The sequence below is a fragment of the Lissotriton vulgaris genome, chromosome 3_1 (genome assembly GCF_964263255.1).
Source record: "Lissotriton vulgaris chromosome 3_1, aLisVul1.2, whole genome shotgun sequence".
NCBI classification, from domain to species: Eukaryota; Metazoa; Chordata; class Amphibia; order Caudata; family Salamandridae; genus Lissotriton; species Lissotriton vulgaris.
In genome coordinates this window covers 457,758,044-457,785,901 of record NC_141689.1, presented here as the reverse complement: position 1 = coordinate 457,785,901, position 27,858 = coordinate 457,758,044, and positions in this window count along the sequence as shown.

Sequence of the window (27,858 nt, the reverse complement as noted above, 5' to 3'; positions counted from 1 at the left end):
CAGCGGGTGCTTGCGATGTCGATTTCTGCCGCGGGTTTGAACCCCGGCGACTTTGGGACCCATTCCTTTCGGATAGGGGCTGCTACGGAAGCTACAGCCAGGGGTCTGAACGTTGAACAAGTAAAACGTGTGGGGCGTTGGTCCTCGAACTGTTATAAGAGGTATGTGCGGTTGCACATGTTGTGAAGCTGTAATAATGTACTCACGCTTCTTGTTTTTGTTTGGTTTTCAGTTGCGCAAGCCTACGAGGCGGGGCGGACTGTCCATTCGACCCGACACCGGGGGGCCAGCGGTCAGACATTGCCGGCTGTGAAAAAGGAGGTGTGGGTCGTGGGCCACTCATACGTGAGGCGTGCCGCGGACGTATTCAAAGCAGGTGACATGATTCACGTGGCTGGGGAATACGGGTACAGTGTGTCCTTCTACGGGAAGGGCGGGCTCTGTTTTGACCAGTTTCAATCTTTTTTCGAGGGTTTGCTAGGGCGGACAAGGTCACCGCCGTCTGTAGTCATAGTACATCTTGGGGGCAATGATTTGGTGACCACTGGTAGACGACTTCTTCTTGAGGCGATGCTTTCCACGGTAAGTTGGTTGGCGAGAAGAGTTCCAGGGTGCACAATTGCATGGTCCCATATGATCCCACGGAAAGTGTGGCGGGGGGCTATTTCTGTTTCTGCGCTGAATCATTCAGTAAGGAAAATTAATAATAAAGTGAGTAGATTGTTTCGTTCAAGTACACTGCATTCTGTTTCGCATGGTTGTATTAGAGGGGACAGTATGTATTTGGGGGACGGTGTTCATTTGTCCCGGGTGGGGAACGAATTACTCATAGGAGACTTCATAGCATGGTTAAGGAGTTTACAGCATGACCTTTAGGTAGGAGTGTTTTGTGGGGGGTCCGGATAGCCGGTCAACTATCCGGCCTGTGGCGGTAAGGTCATGATCGGTGAGCAGTAATTCGAAGATCCCTATGAGGGGGCGTCACCCATTACGGATGGGAGCGCGCGGGGGAGGTGGCCAATTGGCCCCTCAACGGGGAGGCGGTCCTGTCTAAGGAGAGGCCGCCGGAAGGAAAGGAAAGGTGGTCAAGGCCCCTTCCTGGATAGGAGGGGCTACGGCCCCTCCTGGAGAATTTCCCGGGGCCAGGACATCTGCGACGGCAGATGGGTAAGTTGTGTGGGGTGCGGGAGGGGGTTTACGCTACCTTTTAGACACCTCACACGAGTCCTCGAACGACCGTTAAATGGCGTCGAGTTTATTGGGGCCCCCGTCAAGTACAAAGGGAAATTGGTAGATGCACTTGAGGTACGCCTCTGTGCGGTCGCCCCTCTCACAAGTGAGGGGGGTATTTCTGGTTTAGGGATCTGACACCGGTTACGACCTTGCCGTTGGCCCTTAACGTTGGGATGTACAATTTCAAGTCAAATGTTTTGTAGGATGTTAGTTCGGCTAGGAGAACCTTTGTATTAGAGATCTGTTAAGGTTAGCCAACATCGTAATGTGGAAATGAAATTGTACATTATATGAAACTGTTATTTTAATGTTTTTTTTTGTTTCATATTTTAATAAATACGGCCGGGAAGGGTGACTCCCTTCCCGCCTTCCAAAAGTTCAAGAACTGTTTCCGGTTTCCCAATTCTTGGGGATTGTGTTGAGAGGGGGTGGCGGGTATCTCGGCCATAGGGTAAGGTAGAGGGAAGAGCAACTTTATCGGCGAAACGAAATTCTGTGCTAGGGTAGAGTTAAGTGCTGGAAATGCAGAATTCTTGTATGGCTGGATAAACTATCTATTTGGTTTAGCGAAACAGACAATGGAAATGTGTGTTGTGTTGTAATTAACTGATTTTTATAAGCAAACATTTTATAAATACAGTGCCGATAAATTTTGTAAAGGAGGGGTCAGAAGAAGTAAGAGTAGAGCTGACATAAGCAAGAACCGCGCTGGGATTGGCCAGTTGCAGAAAGACTTCAGCTATTCTGATTAGTGCCTTAGTGTGAATCGTACTGGGACAGGTCAGTATGAAAGTGATGTGAGCTATTCTCATTGGTGGGGTAGTGTGCTCCGTGCTGGGATAGGACGGAATATCAGAATAGATTGAAGGGAATTGTACGACTTTGTTTTGGGAAGAAAAATCTGTAAAAAATGGCTTATTATTATGAGCAAGAAAAATAGAAACCTACATGGTTTAAAAAGATCAAGAATGTTTCTAAGAAAGAACAAGAAATAGTCACTAGAGAAGGAAAAGTGCTTCCTCCGCCAAAAACGCCTGCGTCATATATGATGACGAAATATGGCTATCATACTTGTTTTTGGCTGGAGAATTGGGTGAAATATACTAAAAATTATGGAGTGCTGGCATTTCCAGGGAAAGGTTCATTTAGCACAGCGGTGTTACGGAATTTAAGAGAGAAGATAATGAAAAGTATTGATTAAATGCCAAGGCACTAACCCTGGGCGAAGCACTACGCTACGCTCGCGGAGTTTGCGAAGTTTGCGCAACTTCGCACTACGCGAGCTGCTCGTAGCACAGTGCGAACACGCGTAGTGCAGCGTAGCGTAGTGCAGAGCTCATTTTTTGCTTGTTCGCGGTCCTGAACGTCATGTTCATGACCGCGAGCAAGCAAAATGACATCCCGGGGAGATTCTCAACGCGGGGAGGTAAGGTTTCTCATTGTGAGTGGTTGCGCATGCTCGGGACCGCTCTCAATGAGAAACTACCAGTTCGCGTTGAGAAAGCTGCAGCTCGAGGAATAATCTACTCGAGCAGCAGACAACTACAGCTCCCACTGTGCAAGATGCCGTTTTCAATGATTGCACAGTGCTGGATGCTCGTCCGCACTGTGCAATCATTGAAAGCGCATCTTGCACAGTGCGAACATGCTACTACGCAGCTCGCGTAGTGCTACGTGAAGTTCGCGTAGTGCGAAGAGCACTTTGCGTAGCTTCGCGTAGCGCTACTTCGCGAACTACGCCCACCCTTACAAGGCACATAGCCTGAACGAAGGTTTGGTAACATTCAGCCTAGTAGTATGATAGAACGTAATGACTATGTTGCAACATGACCAATTCCTGTTCCATGATGTCTATGGCAGAGGATACTATGCTTTCCAAAGAATATTTCCAGGACGACAATATCATTAACCCATTGTCAACTACAGAGAGATTTTTATCTAAATTAATACGATCACATTCTCGTATTCTTTCCGCAGTTTCTGCTTGCGTAATCTTCCATGCTTCATTATAAGCAGCATAGATACCGGCATATATAAAACGTTTATGACAAGGTTTTTTTGGTCCTAGCAAGAATTCCCTAAGATCAGCACCATCTTTAAGTAAAGATAAGTGTTGTATTACATCCTTGAGAAAAGATCTATGTAACCATTCAAGGCACAGTTTCCCTACACTGTATGTTGTTACTATTCCTGGATGCTGTTTCTAAACATATCTTGGATCTGGCCTAGTGAATGTGAACCCTGTGTTTTATTCAGGAATCTATATTGACAGTTGTTTGTGTTTGGGGCCCAGATTAACCATTTTTTCCAATCTGGATCTGTTCTGTTGTGATGCGAAATAGTAGGTAAGTCGACCTCCCCCTCTGAAGTCTTATTGCTAACAGGTGTAGGTGTAGGTATGGAAGGATTGTTTAGGTCTTTAATCTTGGCTAACCCAAGACAAGATGTCTGTTGGACAGTGTCATTCAAAAACATAATGATGCAGGCTCTAAATAAAGCTTCTATACCTGCACTTGCCAATCTTTTGTGCCCCAGACAGTTTTTGTCTCAATGTTGTATTTCCAAAAGTCGAAAGCTAGTGAAGACAGCTGAGCATTAAAGGCTGCGGAATACATTTGCTTGGTATTTGTCAACATACTTTTCATTCCTGTCTTATTAACATTTTTAAAGTAAAATTATACTGGATTGGAAATATTAAAACCTGAAAAGTATGGACATTTTCCCAAAAATGTTTTTGAGCTACCCTTTGCTAGCGTAGGACAATATTCCTATTGGTTATACATCAATACATTTTTAAGGTTTGCAGATATGTGCAAGAAATTATGACCATAGCGATTATAACAATACATGTGTTCATAATCTGATTAACCTTCCAAGTATTCATAATTTGTTAATACAGCAGACATTTCTGAATCTGGCATCATATTATTAAAAGTCTTGAAGTCCCAATCATCAGAAAAGGTAATAGATAAAACAAAGTCATTCAAGGAAATCCTGAACTGGTGTAGAATCTTCAACAGCTCTACAGGGCCAAAAATGTCATAGTCAGTTCTGTCCCAAGCTATACCACCAGGTATAGGTACGGCTGTGATGTTCACTGATGACAAGTCTCTGTGTTCACGATGAGATGATTTGTGTGGTTTGAGGAGTAAGTTGATCGTCTTACTTGCTGTGACCTTTTTTTACATACCTTCCATTTATCTGCATTCCCAAAGTTATTACCAGAGCCAAACAAAGTAGAAGAAAAAGCACACCCAACACAATCCAAAATTCAATCCATGGTGAAACCAGATAAGTCTTTTACAAGTGATGAAAAAGGTCTGTTGCTTGTTCTTTCAAAGTTCTTTTTACTGGCATCATTTCAAGTTCGCTTGGATCCTTGGAAAACGTCTCAAAGTTAATGAAATATCCAGAGGCAGTTCTGTCAATTGTTGGGATTGCATCAGGATTCGTTGAAATCGCTGGAACCACTTGATCCCTTGTTACATCCGTGTAGTCTGATGCTACTTCGTTATAGACAGTTGTTTCTTGACAAACTGTTATTTGGGTAGCAAGAGGTACAAGTTCCATCCCTTTGTTGCATAGAACTTCATTTCGCACTGCAGATTCTTCAAAGGTGATGAGTCTCGCAGTTTGAACCTCTTGGATAGTAGCGGAGCTGGGCGTCTGCTATATTGGTGGAGTCCACTTTGCCTACTGCTTATGATCGGCCACTTGATGTTGTTTGACCAGGTCGATGGACACAAACCTGTTCTCTTTTTTTACCAGCAAGGGGCAGCAGTAATACTATTCTTCATCAGTGGATTGCTAGGACAGGTTCTGGTTGTCTGTAAGAAGGCCCAAGTTCCTTTTTGTCCGCAATCTTTTCTCTGACTAGATCCCCAAGCTTAGGAATCCAGACAGGCCTTGCTAGGACGGTCGGTTTCTCTTCAGTGGTGGTTGGGTTCAGGAACACGTTACTTTGTTTTGTTCTTATTTCATTTAAGTCCTGTAAAATAGCCAAACAGTCTTTGATATCAAAGGGTTTTTGGTCTACCACTGAAGTCTGACAATCAAGTTCCGATACTAACATTCTGGTCTCAAAAAGGACAACATATGGAGTGATACCCCCTAGAGAACTTCTTGGAAGATTGTTAAGACTACAGTGGAGAAATGTGGCTCAATGGTGGAGAAGTGTGGCTCAATGATTAGAGCGGCAGACCCTGATGCAGAGGTCTAGCCCGGGACCAGGGTTCAATTCCCCGCCTCGGCGGGTCTTGGGCTCAAAATTTCACGGACCTGATAATTCTCGCCGCGGTGCCTATTCCAATCATGGAGTCCTACTCTTCAACTCTGGGCAATAGCTTGCTTAATCTCCACAACGGCCCCCACAATGCTAAGGATGCCTGACCTCCACCTTGGGGGTGCCCAGGAGGGGACGCCTCACAGGGAAAGCCAGGATGGGTTCCACAGCGGTATTCGTACAAGCGCCTTGAGACCATTGCGGGTGAGTAGTGCGCTATACAAGTATCAATTTACAATTTTACAATTTACAATTTACATTGTATACTTATTAGATGTTTGACCCACCCGTCACCCGAGCCTAATATCCTAGCTGTTATAGATTGCTTTATCTCCCGTTTTTTTCTCTCCACTACCAAATTTCCCTCAGGATGGAATGGACTAGATTACCACAATGCAATGCCCAATGTGGCCATGGCCTCTTTGTAAGCTCGAGAGCTAAACGCAGGACCCTGGTCAGAATGTAGCGTACCAACTGCGTATGTGGCGATAAAGAATCGCAAATCTTTTATAACAGTTTGAGCGTCAGCTAAGCGCTGAGGCCACATCAAAATGAATCTTGTCTTAAAATTTGTGGGATTGCAGTTGTCCATAGGGACATCTGTGTGTAGATAGTCTAATGCTGTGTAACAATGGTGTCTGTACTGGCTGGCTATGCTATAGTCAGGTATCTGGCGGCGTTCTGTGCTGCGATCTTCATTGCAGTTAATTATAAATGTGTGAATGTGTGCATTCATTCCTGGCCACCAGTATATCTCTTTTAATTCCAGTATAGTCATAGTGATCCACTGATGCATCAGACCCTCTCCCAAATGGTCTTCGTGTATCAAAGCTACTCTACGTTTCCTGTTTGGAATGACCCTATCCCCACTCCAGGAATTCGAGCAAATTGAACAGATTTTGTATCAATTATACATGAGCATTTGAGTGGAAACTTATTAGGTAACGTTGCACCACTGCCTTTGCTTGTGGCATTGACAGCTAGCATTATTTTGCCATCTATTTTCATTTTTGAACAAGTGATTGCAGCTACGGAAGCCGTTTGCACAGCTGCCTTCGCGGCTTCATCAACCAATGAATTTCTTTCAACGTGAACGCCATCACATTGATGACTCAGCATATGTATCACATGAGTGTTTTGTAGTCCTTGTCGTAACTGAAATACTTGTTCCCAAAGCAACTTATGCTTGATTGTGCCAACTTTTGCATCTTTGTAACCGTTTTGAATCCAGTTTTGCAAGTATTCATTGTAAGATTAAACACAATAATACGAATCGCACACGATGAGTTGGGGAATTTGTGGTCCGTATTCTCAAGCGCCATCTTGAATGCTTGTAGTTCAGCTCGCTAAGCTGTACAATCTCCTAGAGACTGAGTTTTAGTGACCATTGGTCGGAATTTGCCATCGCGCTAACGACCTTTAACGATCGAGCATGCCGCACTATAGGCTTGTTTACCCCGTACCGGTTGAACTGATCTGTCAGTATATATTATACATTCATACTGTTCTAGAGGCAGAACTTCAGTAGGCAGATGACATTCTTGTTCGTATTGTAGAAATGCTTGTGTTTTCAAATAAGGATCAAAAACATATTCAATGTCTGTTGCAGCAAGACAATGAACCCATTGTATCCATCTTGGATGTAAAGATTTTGCATTTGGAATGCTCGCTTTTGTTACTGCCTCTAAGTCAGGTACAGGTGTAACGACCATAACTCATTTATCCTGTGTGAGGGCTCTCTCTTTTGCTACTGCAGTTTGAACTGCTGTCAGAATTTTTTCTGTTGGAGTGAATTTCATTTCTGCATGTGTGTACAAATGTTATTTTTTAGCTATTGGTACTTTTTCACCTTCATTAAAACTTTAGTACATGAATCCGCATTGTCCTGGAATGATTCGGATTACTAAGTTGCGTACGTTTGCGCGTGTTTGCACATGTTTAGTTGCTAACATGTCTGTTTGGACTGAACGCAAACAGTTCTGTGTGTTTTTGTGTCAAATTAACTGTTTTGAAATCCATTTTGATTAGAGAGGCTTAACCCTTTCTGCGTAGTTTAGAGTGTAAGTTCTTCCGAAATTCAAGAGTCCTAGAATTGACTGAAAGTTTTTAAGCGTTTTTGGAGGTTGGAGCAGCACACATTTCTCTAGAAAGTTGGCTGCCAGGATTTTGCCTTCACTTGAAAGTTCATATCCTAGAGAAAAGACGTTTAAATGAGCAATTCTAGATTTTTTTAAATTGAATTTGTACCCTTCAGAGGCGAATCTCAATGTGATTGTATTTACCCTCTTCAAGTTCCTATCCAAGTCATCATCTGTCAGATAGATGTCAATACCTTATGATAATGCTTCATAATCATAAGTTTGTAGTAGCTCTGTTGAATCCCCGTGGGAGACGACAGAAGTGACGCTGTGTCCCCATAATTGAGAAAAATGTCAAATACCTACTTTCTGGTGCAATGTTTTGACAGAAGAAACCATTAGAAATATCTAATGTGGTTTTGTATTTTTTACGCACAATGTTATTCAATAATGCTGCACTATGTTCATTTTTGTACTGCAAAGGTTTTGCAACGAGAGTTTAGATGTTTGTAATCCAATACTAGACGATATGTATTGTCTGGTTTGGAGACAGGAAACAAAGGATTGTTCATTGACGAGGTGCCTATTTCAATCACCCCTTGGTATTCAAGTTGATCTAATATCTCCCTGACTTGTTTCTTAGCTTCTTGCTTAACTGGGTACTGCCTTTGTGCAGTTGGTTGATGTTTTAACTGGATTTTATGGTGAGGAGAATCCTCATCCCATCCTACATGTGTTTTATATAATGCAGGAGCTTGGGCGACTGCCCATTTCCTGGCATAGGTATATCTTAAATGAATTGGAATGTGGTTGGTGAAGGCTGACATAATGATGTCTTTGCCATGTGGGCACTCAGTGACAAATTATGGTGGCCAGTCTTGTTCAGCTAGAAGAATCTCATAAGCCTTAGAGAGTCGCTCCCAAAAGAGTGCTCTCACTTTTCTTGGTATGTCCCCCTCCATCCGGAGTGTTATATAACTTATGTGGAAAATTAACTCTGGTATCTGCAGTTTCCACTTGAATAAATTCATTCAAGTCCACTGTCTCCATATGATCCTTCAAGTTCTTGCAAGCTATGGTGACTTCTGCTGCGCTGTCCAACATTGTCTGAGCCCATTCCCTGTTCTTGAGTTGTGTCCTCAAGTTCCTCGGCATGTCTGATTTTTAGACCTGCTACCTTCTGTTTTGGTGAATTTAGGTTTCTTGTTTTTCTGAACGTGTTGATCGTCTTTGGACTTCACATGTTCTTCCTTGTGTTCTGACCGTCCTCTTCTTTCTAATTTCTGTGATGAAATCTGAAAGGTACGAGAGGAATGTGTATCAGTGACTTTATATCTATCAGATTTTCTCAAATTATCCCTATTCCTGAGGTTATGCCTCCTTTCAGAGGGCTCCTTTTGAGGAGACCTACATCTGGATTGGGAACGCTTCTCTTTAGAAATTTGTTTGCTATTTTCCCACTTCTTTTTAATAGGAGTAGGAGTGTTTTTAGTAAAGACCTCTTCAGGACAGTTGGGGTTTAACTGGTTCCCTGTCTGTACCTAATTCTTCATAGCATTTTTCAATTATTCTGGCCAGTTCTTGTGTTTGCTCAGTTACATCAAGTTCTCTTAACTATTGTCGGATCGCCTCGGATGCTGCCTCACCTTTAATATTGGCTAATATTATTGTTGGGACCTGTTTGAAATCTTTCAGTAATTTCATACCTAGATTTAAGGCAGATTTTCATATTCATTTTGAATTTGTTTCAGGACGTCTGGTATTACTGCCATAGAGCCTGGTTATGTGATTTATATGTTTTAGGGTGCCTTTAAACCAGAGCGCATGTGCTTGGTAAGTTAGTGGAATTTCTATGTCCTCGAAAGGAATGTATTCCGATTGTGGTTCATCTTCTTTATAGAAGTGAAACACATGTGTTACTGGATTTGCTTCGGGGAAGACTATCAGCGAATAGAATACCTCTCTCTAGTGATATGTATGTGCCTCTATCACAAAAACGATCTTACCACCTCTAGATGTTAGGCCATTTTTTATAAGTTTTATAGTGATGGTTTTCCTTAAATTTAGATGTATGCTTATGGCATCCTCGTCTGTTTCTTGGAAACCTGAAATGTTAGCACCTGCAATGGCTGGATCAGCCGCCGCTCCACCGTTCTCGGTGTTGTTGCTGTTATTCGACATTTTGTTGACTGAAAGTTTGCAGAGCAAGTTTCAAGGAAACAAAGATAAGGTGCACATTTTTTTGGAACACTGTATCCTTCAACGTTGAACAAACCAAAAACTAATACATAGGATTTTTCGTCCTACTCAACTATTGCGGATATTATCCCTTTACCCACTCCAGATGTCCATTGGAATATTTATGGAAAAGGGGTCTCTGAGAAAAGCACAACTGAGTTTCTTTAGTATCTAGCGTTAAATTAGTGCTATATCAAATGTTGGGCGCCATGCAGTGTAGTTCCTATATTCCCAATAGGCTCTGCGCATTGGAAAAATATATACTATAAATAGGACGTAGGACTTGTATACTAAACTTAATTGTGAGTGCCAGCTAGCTCAGAGGTCAATAAAAACTTTCTCGAATTCACAAGAAGGGATTAGTTTCTGACAACCGCATAAGCATGACAACTTTGTTCCCTAGGACTGTAATAACTATCTTCAGAGTCGTGGAAACAATAGATAAGTATTTCACTCGTGCAAGCTTTGTTTCTACCGAGTTGCAGAGAAATAGTGAGACGGGCATTTTCAATAAAAGGTTTATTGAACAGTCTGCTTTCTCATGCAAGAGAGGTGAACTGCTATAATCGTTAGCCAGAATTCAAAGTATAATGCGTACAGCGAGACTAGTATTATAAAATAATACTGTAATAGAATTGTATGGTTTCTAAGCCATATAAAAAATATACATAAATAACATAGGCTAAAATACTCAACTGGTGCTTCTAAAATATGCATTCCCCAATGTACCTAACCTAGGTCTAGTACGAGGAAAGAAGTAAGTGTGGTCTTTAGCATAGGTTTAGTTTTTGGCCAAGAATCTAGCAAAGGTTTCTCTAAGTTCTAATCAGCTCCATACCTTAGAATGAAGGAGGTCTGGTATCTCTATCTCGGGACTCGATTTCCCAACACCCCACAAGGGGAGTCAGAAACATTGGAGATGGATTCACGGCAGAGAAGGGAAGCTTCCTGATCAGTGTGTCAGCTGGAGAGTCGTCTTCCTTCGGCACTTGCTGTAGCGAGCAGCATTGGGCAAGTAGGTCGTCAAACTGCTCCGAACCACTGTGCTTTGCCATAGCAAGTTAAGGTATATTTATACCTTGAAGGTGTTTAGGAATGCCATGTTTGACGTAAAGTTGGTCATATGAACATCAAGAATGAACCCCTAAAGAATAGATGTTTACTGTAAAACTAACTGAGTTCTTGGGGAAATCCATATTCAAGCAAGGAGAAGTCCCTAACCGCTTAAGCTGGTTTTCCAAGAAATCGTTGTGACATTTGGTGTATGGAAGTAGCCATGCCTGCATTTGGGTTGCATGGGCTATGCCTACATAATGGCTTCATTTCTATGCCTATATAAGGGCAACATGAATTGTACCTATTTAAGGGCATGAATTCAGAATCTAAAATTCCATACAACAAAACAGATTGGGTAAAGATCGATAGAACTACTCAAGAAGCTAAAGAATCTGTACATGCTTATTATGAAAGATTACTTCTAGTTTTTAAACAGTATAGTGGATATGAGACTTTGAGAAGGATATGAATCACTTTGTATATCGATTTGTGTTTGTATTGAGACCTGAGATAAGTGACATGATAAAACAGCATATGATGTGTTGGCAGTCCAGTACAGTTAATGAGGTGTTGAGGTACACAAAATATTGTAGTGATGACATTGAAGCTAGGCAGCATAAGCTTAAGGAAAAAGCTATGTGGGCACAGGTTAAGGTTGCAGAACAACAACAAGAAGAGTTGATTAATCAGGCTAATGAAATCGGTCAGACGAAAATGAAATTTAAAATTGGTAAAGGAAAGGGTCAAATGAATATATATGAAGTGAAAAAGAAATGGCCATGTCATAATTATAGAAAGACAGGGCATTGGAAGAGCGAGAGTAAGTTACCTCCAAAAGTTAATACCCAAAATTAATCATTGAATCCACAGGTGCAGAATGAGGTGAATAACCAATCACTGCCACAACAACAGGTAGTTACTCAGCAGAGTCAGGTGACAACCATCTCTCCCACAGAGTGTAAATCCTCAGAGATACAGTGCAGAGACAGTATTCTACGGAGGAGAACAGTTAAAGAGATTGCTGCGGGCAGCTGCTGTTTCACAGTATTAGTTATGTCCAGATGGAAATGAATCAGATGAGAGTCTTTGACGGTGCCAAAGAGAGGAAGTGGAGTCTGTGCTTGGCCCAACTCTAGAGGTAGATCAGTCTGGTCCCTTTGTGAATGGAAAGGTGAATGGTGTAAATGTTACTTTCCTAGTTGACACTGTTTCCAAATTCAAAAGCTTTATTTCGACAGATTGTCATAAAAGCAACACAACACAACTTTCCTTTCCACAAGTTCTAAAGTTAGATAAGTAGGAATTCCAAACCTTCCTCTCTCCAGAGAACAAACCAAAGTTGTAAGTGTAATGAATAGACAGATTAAAACCCCTCTCACACAACCAGTGGAGGTAGAAATCGGTTCCTTTAAAGAAATACATCGCTTTGTAGTATGCAATAGCAGTCCTGTAAATTTGCTTGGACGCCATATCCTCTGTAGGATGAACTGTGCTATGTACTGTAACCCAGATGGTATTGCCTTCCATGCAGCAGATAATAATGTCTTGTATAAAATGACCATGTCGCTAATTGACTCAGAGAAAGATTGGGTAGGTGTGAAAAAGTAGATCCATGCCAGCCATACAATCAAAGTTCCAGAACCAGAAGATCGACATGTGAGTCAACATCTGGTAGAAACAAATACTAGTTCAGAATCTGATACAGAAAGTGAAACAAACAGAATTCCAGATTCAGAAGCTAAACCTGTAAATCGACATCTGGAGCTTTCAGACACCAGTTCAGCATCTGAAGCAGAGACTGAAATAATTGAAGTTCCAGATCTTGAAGATCAACTTGTAAGTCAGCACATGGAAATATTGAATATCAGTTTGGAACCTGAGAAAGAGCAAATTGAAACTGGTGAAACTGAGAACACAGCAAACCAAATAGAAAGTTCTGAGACACAAAATATTGACACTGAGATTGTTGAAATAGAAGTAATTCATGGCGAGGATGAGACTCCAAGCACCAGCTAGGGTGAAATTCCTCCAGAAAGTACTGAATTAACAAAAGAGGGTCATGATTCAGATGTAGAACCTGAAATCATAAGGTGTAAGATAATAGGATGTGAAATATGATCTGAGTCTGATGAAAGTGAAAGAGAAATAAAACAAAGAAGAAGTCCAAGAAAAAGAGCTTGGAAAGTTGAACGTGAGATAATAGAGACTGAAAAAAAAACAAGAAAAGGAGATAAGTGGCCTAAAGAAATTAAAGGACAGAAATTCAAAATAGTAAATGTGAATAAAAACCAAGAGGAACAAGTGAATTAGATAACAAGTCAAGAAGGTAAAAAAAAGAGAATAAAGAACATTTGAAAAGACCAAAAAGAGTAAAGAGACCTAATCTAAAATACAAATCACCTGAATGCACTTCCTGATATTTAGAAAGTGGAGAAAAGTCAAAAGAACCAAGGTAAAAATTGTGAGTAAAAGTAACTATAACTAAACTGTGTTCATACGGAAAGGCTAAAGAAGGCTACAATAACAAAATCAAAGATGAAGAACTGAAAGAAAGAGACATTACAAAATAAAAAGTTAAAGAGCAGTTGGCTCAAAAGGACATACTTCCAAATAGTGAAAAGAGACATTATCTTGTAAAAATAAATACAAAAAAGGTTCATAATGCCTGAAAAAGGCAAAAGAAGATCTAGATGTAGCTTTTTACGTAAATGGTGTAGAATGTACTTTTATTGTTCAGATTTATTAATGCTCATATGGTTCATTTTAGCAATAATTATTTTGTTTGGACTGAATTCCGAAAAGAATAAGAACACAAATAGTGATAAGGCACGCAATTTGAAGAATGAAGTAAAGATGGTGAATAATACTGAGCTTCATAGAGATAGATCGATTAATGATTTTTCAAAAAATGTTTTTACAAGATTGTTTCATGAATATATTGAGACAATGGACATTTAAGACTGTTACATGTGTATGCAATTACCTGCGTCTGTATCAGAAGGTGTAACATATCATCACCTTCCTTTAACGTATGGAATAGCTTGCAGTGTATTAGCTAGTCTATAGAACAAGCAAATTAGAATATTATTATTCAGATGTAGATGATGTTTTTGCTAAGCTTTCTATAGTACATGGACTAAACAAAGTGAAACCTGGCAAAGTTTTTGGTGATTTTTTTCCTTGAAACAAAAGAGTTGACTTTAGAATATGCTTTTAAATATAATCGTACATGTAAATTGAGAAAGAAAAGAAGAAAAAGTATTTCTAGATATGGTAGAAGACAGGATAATTAAATACCAGAGCAAAGCAACTGAAAGTAAATTGAAAACACCACTGTGGAATTATGATGAAGGAAATTATGAAAAGAGGAATACTAATGTAGCAATAGGAGTAGATTTGCCTTAACAAGGGAAATTGTGTATTCGTAGAGATAACACTACTTATGACAACTATTTTGTGGGTGCCAGTCAATGTAAAGACTCATACAGAGTTATAGGGGGATATTGATTTGAAGGAGAAAAAGATCCAGTATTTCCAGGGATCTATTTTATATTTGGAAACAAAGCTTATTACAGGTTGCTGGACCACTGGTACGGAACATATTATCTAGGTCTGGTCTTTCAAAAAATATTTCATGTAGATAGGGGAACTACTAACACGAAGAAGAGAAAGTTTTGCAGAAATAATAGGTGACATTTTTGGAGCATTGATACCAGCAGTGGGAGAATCATATAATGCAAATAAAATTCTGAAACTGTCAACGATAGATATTAGTTCCCATTGCAGCCTGATCAGCTTAGTCTGAAAAGTGAATGCTGCTAAAATGTGATGTGAAATTGAAATTAAAAGATGGCCCCCACACATGCACAAAGAGTGGATGCTCAGTCACAAGTGTATGGCCTATGCCCGGAGCAAGAGATGTCAAGGCCAGCATGGCCTGCAAAGGGAGTTGTAGCAAAACTGTATTAAAAAGCCTGGGAATGTTGAAACCTGGATGCGATGAACTGTTGTGAGGAACTGTTGCGAGGAACTGTTGCAAAGTGGTAAACAAGTACAAATGTGAACATTTAATGAAGTCATGAGAACCCCTGGTATGAATTTGCACTTGCACTTTTACGAACCGGTTTGAGGAAGGAGGACATGAGGTGTTCTTCACCACCCTTCCAATGGTCCAATGAGAGATAAGTGTAGCCCCTAAAAGTTTCAATTTTTGGTTTAGAGAGTTGGTAAAATAGCTTGTGTAAATGATCTCAGTGTCGCCATTATTTTTGCACCTCTACTCAGCACGGCATGCTGTCAGTTGGGCCGATTTTTCTTTCTGGTGCATTTTGGACTTTGAACTTTGATGGGGAAAAGGAACGCGATCTGTTGCAGAAATTCCATGTCGAGAGGGCGACATCGAGGAGGTTAGAAAGACAAACAGTCAGCTTGGGAACTTATTCTATGTTTTGCAATTCTATCATCACCCTGTGGCAAAGGGGTAATGAGTACTTTTCATTTTCGTTACTGAAATGTATTGAATAGTGTTTAGAATGTACTTGTTTAATAAATGTTTCGCAAGATAAATGTTTTTCTTAGTGAATCTAGATAAAAGTATATCAAATATAAACTCGAGTCTGTGTTTTATTAAAGCAAAATCATGATGATTAAATGTTGAAAGTTACAAGAACTTGTGATTGAGCTGGACTTAATCACCATCAACTGATTCCTACCTTTTGGCCCATCGACCAAATAGCAGAGTACCTTGATGTTGTTTTTTATGACTGTTAAGAGTTTAAAAATTATAATATATATAATGTATAGGTATTGTATAGGCTAATAAGGTACCCCGCATGTCTTGAAGCTCGTCTACTTGTCACTGATTCAGGGGCTGTGAGATTTGAGGATGTGTGTGTGACGTGCGGTGCTATGGGCCCCACCGGTGAGTAAAATAACAGCGGATGCTCCTGGATTGGTGATATAGATAGAGGGTTTTGTGTTAGACCCACTGCATTAGTAACCATTACTTTACTGAACGCAAGGTGTGCCAAAAGCGAGTTACACCACAGTAATATTAATAACAAAGTCGCAGCCACCATTAAAACAGCATGGAAGCGCTTGTTTGCGTTGAGTGCCCATTGCACCCAGGCTTGGTCCGAAAGTCCAGCTGGCTGATGACCTGCAGTGGTAACAAAGCTGTGGGAGGCGGGTGCAATTATATGCTAATGCCTTGGGCGAGTATCAAGGCTTAGCAGCTTCTAGAAGTTGGTTTAAATAGAGAAACCGTGCCCCTCATGGCCATCAGGGGGTTGCTGAGATCACGCAAAATCTCAGCAGATTCCGCTATGTTCAATGCATCGTCACAGGTGCAAGGGTAATGAGATAGCGAGCCTCTATAATAACGAGTGGAGAACAGTGCTGTTGATACAAATGAAATACCTATGATTGCCTGAGTGCAAAATGCGATACAGAGCGCCCAACGAAATTCGTTTTATTTATTTAAATATTTACTTACCTCTGTTCATCAATATTCCAGTGTTTACTACCACCCAACCTGCCCCTTCCCTGCCCCGCCTCACCGCCCCATGGAACTCTCTCCATGGGCAGCTTCTGGGCAGGTGTAAGACTGACGCAGGCCTTTTCACATGGGGCTTGCCTTATATGAAAGGGACATTGCTGGAGTTAAGTCACGCTTCTGATACACCTCCAGCAATCCTGCAGTTTGTGCAGACAGATGCGCCAGTAATACTGACAAATCTGTCATTCCTTGTGACATGATGCTTCATACAGTAAATATGAGGCATCCATCTTATCGCATGGAGGGCGCATATAGAGGTGATGCATCGCTGTTTTCACGCAGCAATGTGTCACTTCTCATAAATAAGGCCCTTTGTTTTAGGGAAAAACATTGAGGGATCTACAAATAGTACATCTTGCAAAATGTTGAACTTTGTTTACTTCTAAGATATCTACAGCTTTCCTGGATCACCCATGGGTTTCACACTGGTTTCCATGACAAACTGGAAGTAGGTAAAGAGAACATAAAATATGAAAAATGGGCTACCTCTTTCAAAAAGCTGTAGTAACATTTTATTTATTTTTTATATGTTTCTGGATGTTCCTGAAAGAAACCAATCATGGATGCCATTTTCAGGAAAAAACATACTTTTTATGGAGAGAACATTTTTCCTACTTTCCCATAAAACTCAAAATATAGCTACATTTTGCCTATTTTCTTCATCCCTTCAAGGGAAATCCACAAACCTTTAGAATTTCCAGGAAGTTGGAAAAAAGGACACATATTTTGCATGGATACCTTGTGTGGAAAAAACGTTATAAAGCCCTAAGCTTGAACTACCCTAAATAGCCAAGAAAGGGCTCAGCACTTTGTGTATGTATGTGTGTGTGTGGTGGGGGGGGGAGATCCAGGTGTTGAGGTGATAACAGTGCTAGGAGCTGTACAGCTTCAAGAAATTGACATTTTCTGGACAGCATAAAAGAATGTCTAGATTATTTTAAAGACACAGAGGTGAAGGTGAGGCATTATCTTACCTTTACTTCCTGTCTTCAAACGTATGGACTGATCTTTGCTCCTTTTGAGGATCCCTTTAAAGAAAAAAGAAATCCCATCTGTTTTCTATCTAGGATGATTCAACAGAAAAAAAAAATACGATGTGCAGACTATATCACCTATTCAATTCAAACATCACAAATGGAAATTACAGTATACATTCATCTGAGTAAACTTCACGTGCAAAAGTTGAAGGTTCTTTTTTTCATATTATTTGAAAGGTTCAGGTATAGTACTGTAACTTTTATAAAGTAAGAGGGAGTAGTAATTCCTACTAACTTATGACACGGCTTTCTGTAGTGTGATGATGTGCCAATTCTCTCTCCCAGTTATGGACATGATGAAATAATCATATTATGTAAAAAAAAACAGAGTCCACTCCATTTGAAGTGTAGAAGCGATTAACCTCATTTGAAATACTGAAGATTTTTATAGTCAATATGTCATGAATATGTGTGACCCCTTTGAAATAATGACACCAAATCTTGAAAACATCTCTGAATACACGCAACTCTTTTTCCATGGCAGTATAATTTTCAGCAGTTGAATTAAAATTGAGTGAATGGAACACTAGAAAACTATGATGGCAAGTGGTGGGATGAAATTGTGATAAAACTCATCCCCAGGTATTATCTGAGGTAACTTTGTCAAAATAATAAGTCTTTGAGTGATAAGCTTGTCCTAAAGCAGATCTTATAGTAAACAGATGTGTAAGCAATAAAATCTCCCTAAAATCGACCTGAATATTCCATATAAAAGGTATACTGTTTTTTGGACGACACGCTAAAGGTATTAACATTTGTGGAAAAATCCTGAATACATCATCTATGAATAATTAGCAAATCAAAGAAAGTTCGCTCAATGAAGTTATTTGCTTCCAATTTTAACTCCATTAATGTTTTTCGATTCCTCAAAATTCAATCCAAATTGTACTAGCCCAATATAAAATATTCTGTTTCAATTGCTGTAACATAATGCCAACTCACTGAACATATTCAATGAGTATGAATTTGAATCGATCAAGATGCCATCTAAACAACTAAAAACACATACAGGTAATCAGGAAGTACATCATCCATAAAATGATTGTATAATACTTGTTTGACATTGGGTTGTTGGTTGACCGGGGTCTAAGCCCTGGACAAACAGCAACCACAAACCTACTCCGGGTAAGTAGCAGGCACACCCTAAATTAACCTATGCTCACCATCTGGTTGCTTGGCACAGAGCCGTCAGGTTTAACTGAGAATCTGTGGGTAAAGTATTTGTGCAATATTTCAAACAGCATAACAGGGAAAACACCAGAGAAACATATGCAACATCAGGTTAGAAAAATAGATCTGACTTTAGTAAATAAAACAATACCAAAACAACACAAATCCAATTAGTAGAACTGAAGACATTAATTTTTAAGCTAAATAGTGAAAATAGCAAAAAGCACAAATCGCACACATGATATCTGGTTGCGCTGAAACGGGACAAAGTCACAAGTTGAGGTTAACTGCGATAGAGCATGAACTGCCTTCAGGGACACAGCCCACTGAACAAAGTACCTTAAACCCTGGTTTCGTAGCATTGCAGGGATGCAATTTGAACATGCGTCCCGCAGCAGAGGCAATGCGACAGTTCCAAGATGCTGTGAGGCTGCAGTGCAACATCCGGTTGCATTATCATCAAGCATCCTTTTGATGGGGCAATGCAAATGTTGGTGTCGAGAATGCAAGGTCCAACAGATGGGATAAATCGATTGTCATGAACATGAAGCTATGTTGCAAAGTTTCGTTGTCATCATCGAGGCTGCAGCGAAAGAGGGATATGAGTAGCTTACTCTGGGAAAAGCGTTGCACAGCTTTGGATACAAAGGCCCAAATCAGTCCGGTCCCAAAATGCCGGAGGCGGCAGCAATACAAGTCTTTCTTAACGAGTCCAATATGTCACGTCGGTACACTAGGCCCAGTTAAGAAACACCATTTTACATGCTCAGGCTCTTATGTTGCCTTCTCTCTCTAAAAACAATGATATTTGAAACGCATTCATTTGTGTGTACATGCAGGAAAATATTCTTTGAAATCAGCATTGCTTACACTACCACTTCATAGGCGCTCTATCAAAACACCTTGAACATTCTGTACAAGGGCTAAGTTCATCATGCATGATGTGATTTGCTTTGGCCGCCTGGTGACAGAGCTATAACAACATCACTGGATCCAGAAGATTCAACTACATTACTCTTGACCTCAACCACCTATAATGGCTTCCAATAAAACCTGAAACCAGCTTGAAGATAGCTTGCAGGACACACAAGGCCCTTCACCTGTAAACGGGAACTATCCGAAGGTATTTGCTCCTCAAGAAGCTCTAACTTCCTACTGCAATAGCGGCCTGGCTCGGACTTTGACGTGGCAACGCGAAGTATATTATTATATATATGGCATTAAGCTTTTTTTTAGACAGAGGAGCATTTCGCTGGCCCTGAGATGTTAATCTATGCCAGAATTCCAGCTCAGCTGATCCCAGTTTAGTTCATGTAAGGGTAAGGTAAGGTAAGTTTATAATGGTTGAATAATTAAAATAGTTGCATACATAGTCATTAATATCAAACAGATTTTGTTAGTATAAAAGGTACACTATATAAAATAAAATGTTCCACTTTGTTTTTGTGCATAAAACGATTAAGATTATAACGTACAAAGTTGTTTCCTCAACAGTTGATGCTCAGTCTTAAAAAATCGTTTGGTAAAAATGTTGGGGCATATTATCAAGGGCCATATCGCCGCTTTAGCTGGACTTTTTTCCCGCTAAGCAGTGATATTTGGTATTGCCCTATTAGCAAGCTGTTGCTAACAGCAGTTAGCGACAGCTTATAGGCGATAGCTACAGGTTTGGGGCCCGCTTTGCATGTCATCGATATTTATCACTAATGACTTGCAAAGTGGGCGTACCCAACCTGTTAGCCACTGAAAGCAGTCGCTAACACAGCTTTCGCCTATTAGCTAGGCAGGCAAAGTGATTAAAAAATTAGCGCTAAGCGCGAATATCGCTAGAAATTAACGCCTGCTCAGACCAGGACTTAACCTGTATCTCCAATTGGAGGTGGGTATTCAGGTTAAGTCCCCATTAGGGATAATGCCTGAATATCGCTGGATTTCCAGCCATATTCAGGCATTGAGCCGCTATCGCTGGATATTTTATCGCTTTAGAGATAATCGTTGCTAATAGCACGTTATCTCAGCAAATAATATCCGGCGATGCGCAGCGATAAAAAAAATGTGCTAAGCTCATTTTGCGACATTTATCGCTATTTGTTGATAATATGCCCCTGTCTTTTTAAGTTCCCACTCCGCCAAGATCTTTCGCAAGACTTTCACTCTAGAGTATTTAGGTTATTCTTGTGGTGCGCTAATCATTCAAAATGATCCCAATCTTCAAACAGTTACTGATTGTGCCAGTTTAGCTCATGTAAGGGGTGCAGTCCAGCTTTATACCAAGACGGGCAGCTTGATGACACTAACCTACAGGTAATGGAGACCTAGGTCGCCCTGGAGGGATTTGGCAGATTCACTCATCCTAGACATGATAGCTTAAGATGTGCTAGGTAGGAGTACAGTACATTACAGTACTTGTATGAAGGCATATATTCTGTATAATAAGCAAAATGGTCAAACTGTTTATCTTTTTCACAATTTTCTCAATGCTAATCAGATTATTCTGTTTCTTTCTATTAATTATTGCAGCGCAAGTATTTTACTCAAGAATCACAATGTTTCAATAAATATTGAAGTGCTCACACTGTATTTCTTTTGTATCTCTTTGGGTATGCCTAAGTACCTAAGCGAAAGGATTCTAGATATGTTACCACAAATGCCGTGGGGAGTCAGGGTTGTCTTATTCTGAGGTTTCACAATCCATTTGTAAACCGTTCAGGTTATGGGTACCGTTCAGGTTATAGTGCACTGTGACCTAACAGGACTTCGGCCAACATATGCGTGGAGTCAGTCTCGCACAGTTCTGATGGTTATGTTTACTAACAAGTGCACAGTTTTACTTGGTAAAGTATAAGCTGTACAATAAAACCAACAGCAGTGACGATGCATTAGTTCTGCTTGGGGATATGTGGCTAAGCAGAGAAGATGCGTCAGTTCTACTGACAAGCACTTTAGGCCCACTTCCAAGGGTCCAGGACTGGGTTGGGACTACTTGACCAGATCTCACAGATGGCAGAGTCTAGATGCATGAGTTTGAAGCCTGTTATGTCCCAGAGGCTTTAGATTAGGAGGCCAGCCAGCTAGCCCTTGGAGTCGCTCTGAGTTATGGGGTCAAGTGATGCAGGTCTAGTCCGTCTCACCCAGGCAAGAGGGGAGCAGGCAGCAGTCCAGAACAACACAGCAGGAGTTCAGCAGCATGCAGTACAGCAGAGTGGCTGTTCTTCAGCAGCACAGTAGTTCGTTTTCCTATCTACAGGTCTAGAAGTGTACTGAAGTGGTGGTGTCTGAGGTTCCTTCGTGCCTTTGAAGAGGGGAGACTTCAAAGACATGACTTCGAAGTTCACAGATTTCTGCCCTTCCTGCCCTGGCTAAAAGCACACTAAAGGGTGAGTATGCCGCCCCTTGTATGTGGACAGGACACAGCCTATTCAGGTATAAGTAAACCTAGACTCAGCTCCTCCCTCTCATCATGCTTGAGATGGCCCTTTGAGACACACCTAAGCTCCCATTGTGTGTGACTGTCTAAAAGGACTACACAAATCCCAACTGTCAAAAACACCCAGTCATGTGATCAGATACAAAATACAGGCACCAAATGTCTAAAGCCAGAAAACACCAACTTTCTAAAGTGGCATTTTCAAAATAGCACTTTAAAATCCAACTTCACCATGAGTTTGGATTTTAATTTGTGATTGCAGAGACACCAGACTTGAAGAGTTTATCACTTCCTAATTGAAAATTACAATTCTAAAATGTAATAAGATAATCCCAATGCTTTCCTGTGAGACAGCTAGGCATTGCAGTGGTGCAAAACCTAATTTGAGAGTTTTTCACTAAAAGAACATGTACAACTGAAAAAGAAATATCCTACCTTTTAAGTATATTGCACCTTCCCCTTTGGCTTGTCCACAGCCTATCTTGGGGCTGTCCACTATGTATAAAAAGGGATGGTTTGGCATGACAAAAGCGCTATTTTACCAGGTCAGAATAGCAGTGTAAATTGCTCACACAGACGTTGCAATGGCAGGTCTGATACATGGTTAGCAGTCTATGTAAATGGGTGGCACAATCAGAGATGTAGGGAACACTAGTAGCATTTAATGTACAGGCCGTGGGCACAACCCTTACCACGTTATTAGGGACCTATATGTAAATTAAATATCTCACGTGCGGTGGGCCAATATTACCATGTTTAGGGAAAGAAGAGCAAGCACGTTCGAAGTGGTTAGCAGTGGTAGAGTGCATAGAGTCCTAATACCAGCAAAAAAGAGGTCAGAAACATGGAGGAGGAAGGCAATGCGCTGGGCAGAAGATGACCCTAAGGCTGTCAGTTCTAACGTCAGTTAAGCCCTGAGGGGCTTATATACAAGCCCATTGTTCCGCCTGTGCATCACTTTTTTTATGCACCAGCAGCACAATGGGCTTGCCATATTTTCAAGGCCAAGTAAAGTCACACTGCATGACATGTCATGGCCTTGTAAATATGGTCCCCTTTCACGCATTAATCTGTGTGAAAGGAGCGTTCCATGGGTATTGCTGACAGTGTTCCCACCCAACATTCATAGAACTTGATGCATTCCAAGATTTGCAACATTTTGCAAAACTGGGAAGACATTAGACTCCTACGCCTCCTCAGGGGAGGCATTAGAATGGCGCAATGAGGATACATACTTGTATTCCTCTTTCTATGTGTGCTGCCTTCTGCAGCATGCATAGATAGAGGTAAATGCTTTTAATGATTGTTTTTGTGAAGGAAGGAGTCCCTTTGTGCACAAAAACAATCATCCCCTCAGGCACCCGTGCAAAATGAAGCAAGTGTGCCTGCACCGGTGCATGGCAGTCAATTGTGTGCCAGAGCAGGGGAAAACATACTGATGTGTCGTATTGTTGTTGATATAGCGCATCCTAGTTCCTTGAAAATGAGTCATAAATGACGCTGCATGGAGCAGTTCAATGGCAAAGTCATTTTCTTGCAGATGAAGCATTAAATGTTCCGAAGGCATCAACTGGTATTTAGGACAGAATATTGAGTTGGAAATGTTGACTTACAGAAACATCGAGTTGGAAATATCGTGGCACAGAGATATTGACAGTAAGAATATCGTGGTCAAGAATATCGAATTAAAGGTAAGAAATATAATTTTCAAAAACATAGAAGTCATTAATTTAGTTTGTAAAAATATAGTTGTTTAAAATATCGATATTTTAATTAGCATTACGCATTTTAGTTTATATTTTATATGTATGTGATGTATTTTTTTTTATAAATATTGTTTATGTTTTTTAATATGTGTTAAATTTTTTGTAGTTATCAATTGTATTTCAATCAGATGAAGCTTTTTCTAGATCCTTAGTGGGTTGTGGGATTATAGGGGAATAGGGTGGGAAGTGATTTAATTATAATAAATTAATGATGGTTTTTTATTTATTAATATTTACTTAATTGAGATTTTACAGTGTTAATTATGGGAAGTAATTTATTTGTAAAAATGTATTAATTGGTTGTTAACTAATATAAATGTATTGGTAATTAATTATAGCAATTGTGTAATTCTTTTAGGTGCAGGTTGAGGGGTTTATAGGGGTAAAGGGTAGGAAGTCTTACAGAGCTGGAGGCTTTCAAAGTGGTGATGCAGGGTTGCTGTATCTGGCTGACGATCGGTGCCCAGAGAGAACTGGAGAGGGAACTCCAAACACTTGAAGACAAACTGCGATCCTTAGATAGGTCTCTGGGTTCGAGCCCTGGAGGAACTCCAGGAGATGAGAAAACAATAAAAGTCCACCTTAGAGAGGCTGTGCAGTCATGATTATAAACAATATACCACTAAAGCCCATGAGGAAGAGGGTAAGCCGAGATGGCTGTTAGCGTGGCACATTAGATCCGAACCTCGAGGGGCCATTGTCACACACATTGGTCAGGGAGTTTGCCAACCTCTGCATTCACCAACTGCTATTATTAGTGAGTTCTTTAATTATTATAAACGCCTGTGTGTTGCCCTTGCATCCCTCCCTGTGGACTCACAATTGACTTTCTTAGTGACTACATTGCTGAATACTGTATCTGAGGAATATCATAAAGACCTGGGGGCCTATAACAGCATAGGAGTTCCGGGTGGCAATTAAAGATATGGCCAAGGGCAACACACCTGGTCCCAACGGCCTCCTGGCTGAGTTTTATGCAGCTTATGCTGGGACATTGGCCCCATGGTTAGTAAGGATGTATGTGGAATCATGATGACTCAGCACACTCCCAGAATCCACTAACAATGCTGTGCTCATTCTACTCCCCATGGTCAAGACACTGGGAGCACAGCTTACTGAGTGTTGCCCTCTTTCTATGCTAAACACAGACTTTAAGATCCTTGGCAAGATGTTGGCCATCACTTGCAACCTCATATGTGGTCCCTCATTCGTGAAGGCCAAAGTGGTTTTATCCTTAGCAGTAACACTTCGCAGAACCTTAGACAGGTATATCCCGTGATGCATCACTCTGCAGATCTTGCCAACCCGCTATTGTTTGCACTAGCCATTGAACCCCTAGGAGTGCTATTAGATGAGAAAGCCGGCGTTCTGGAATAACATTTAAAGGGCAAGACCATATCATCTCCCTCTACATGGATGATATCATTCTTTACCTGAGTGGTGGAAAGCACGGTATCATGCGCACCCGGGAACATTTGCAGAGTTTTGAGGTGGTTTCTGGCCTGCGGGCCAATAAGACTAAGACACATGCCTTCCCCATGTCCCGAAATGTAGCTCAACCCCGGGGCTTCCTCTGGGACTGGATGTGGTTACCCACCTACTTTCAATACCTGGGGAACCAGATCTTTCTCCAACTGGAGGATCTCTGGGAAGTTAATTTGAGGAAGACTCTCCATTCTCTGAAGACCTGAATCACCTTCTGGCAATCCCTTAGGCTGCCTATCATGGAGAGGATTTCACTCATTAAAGTGGTCATACTCCCAAGAATCCTTTATTTCTTTGCAAATTTCCTGGTGGGAGTGCCGCTCACATGGTTTAAGCACTTGGATGCCCTGTTGCATGGCTTGATATGGGATGGTGGTCGCCATAGAGTGTCCCGGGTGTTCCAGACTTCAAATTATGTTTTCAGGCCTCCCAGCTCCAGTGGATTGCACGGTTGCTTGACCAAGCCAATCAGGGTAGGCTGGGATGATCGGGCATACTGCACACATGGAAACCTTATTGGCTAGGCTGCTTTGTCTGCCAATGATTGTCCAACACCCAGGGGTGCTAGCTTCTGTGGCATTGAAATGCTTGTGCAGATGCGTCTTGAAGATGGCAAGGACACAGCTGTATGCACCTGCGCAGCCCTTAGTGGACCTCTCTTACAGTGAGCCCACTTTGCCACTGGGCAGATGTCAGTCTGGACTGCTGCTGGGCTTGTCATGGTTGGTGATTGCTGCCACCAGGGTACATTACTTCCATTAGAAGAAATGATAAAGCATTATAATTTGCCACCAGGACTATTCCTTACATATGAAGCACTAAAGCAAAGGCTTAGAGACCTGCTGCCGGGGATCAGAAGGAGGCCGTAACATGTTCTATAACTATTTTTCTCAATTGGATCAGTTAGACACTTGGTAACCTGGCTATAATGATCCCTTGCGAAAATGGTAAGCAGTCCCCTAGTGATTCTGCGGGCAGATGGGAAAAGATCGTAGAATGGGAACCGTCTGACCCAGAGTGGCAGAGAGTTTTGGCATCCCCACGAAAGAGGGCGTCTTAGTTGGGAGACCTGGAGGCCAGACAGAAGGGGGGACCTCAGAATGGTCCAGGTAACACTAACAAAGCACTGGGCGTTCCGTGCTGCCAAGACGGAGAGCAGAGATGTGACTTGACCCCCCTACAATGGATGCTACACAATAGGCAATATTTGGTAGGTACCAGATATTCTTAATGACACCAGGAAGCAGCGGACCGCACACACCCCCTCCCCCCCCGGCCTGCACATCTGATGTTAGTTGAAGGCCATTTTCCTTTGATGTTGAAGACTGGAACTTCGAAATCTTTTGTGTTGATTACTATTGTTTTTCTGGTTTCCTGTTACATACTTGGCATCTTAAATTTCTTGGAATGAAGATCCGTAGAATGGCTGTAATATTCGCAAGCCCCCCCTTCCTAAAAGCAAGGGGTATTTTCGCATGATCAAAATTGATGCACAATTGTATTGTATTGAAATTGCATTTATATAGCACTTACTAGCCCTGAGGAGGCGTTGAAGCACTTTTTTTGGCAAGTAGCATGCTACTCCAGAACACGTAAAGGATTAGTGGTGAATTAGTATAGTGAAATACGAAAGTGATTTGAGTGGTGGATGTTAGTCAGTTATTTGGATTGAGAAAGATAGTGGAGGGATAGAAGAGAGAAAAAGGTTTGCATTTAATTAGAGCTTGCTACCCTTGATGGGGTGTTGAAGTGCTTTTTTCGGCAAGTAGCATGCTACTTTGGAACCCATAATCGATTAGTGGTGATTTAGTATAGTAAAATATGTAAGTAATTTGAGTGGTGGATATGTTAGTCAGTTATTTGGATTGAGAACAATAGTGGAGGGATAGAAGTGGGAAAAAGCTTTGCATTTAAATAGTGCTTGCTACCTCTGATGGGGTGTTGAAGCGCTTTTTTGGCGTGTTGTATGGTACTCCATGACCCATAAAGGCATAGTGGTGAATTAGTATAGTGAAATATGAAAGTAATTTGAGTGGTGGATATGCTAGTCAGTTATTTGGTATTGAGAACAATAGTGGAGGGATAGACGAGGGAAAAAGGTTTTCATCTATATAGTGCTTGTTAGCCCTGATGGGGTGTGTAATGACCGGATTCTCGGACCAAAAACTATCCACTCACCTAGATGCAACCAACCCAGCCAAAACGTAACACCATCCCTTCCCGGATCCTATTTACAACAGTACCTGAGTACTTACCCGGGAATGGGGAATTCGCAATATACAAGCTTATACCATCAAAAACACTGCTAGATCTAAGGGATCACTAAGAATAGTCACTAATAACTATGGAATTCCATGTCTCATCCTATGATCTCACCTTATAGCCCCCGACAATCTGGCCCGAGCTATTCTATCTTCCTTCTCATATTGGAGAGCAGCTCACTCTACCACACCAACCACAATGGGTGTTCTCATTAACGCCCTATCTTGAGCGATCTCACTACACACCATCCACAATTGGTGTTCTCAC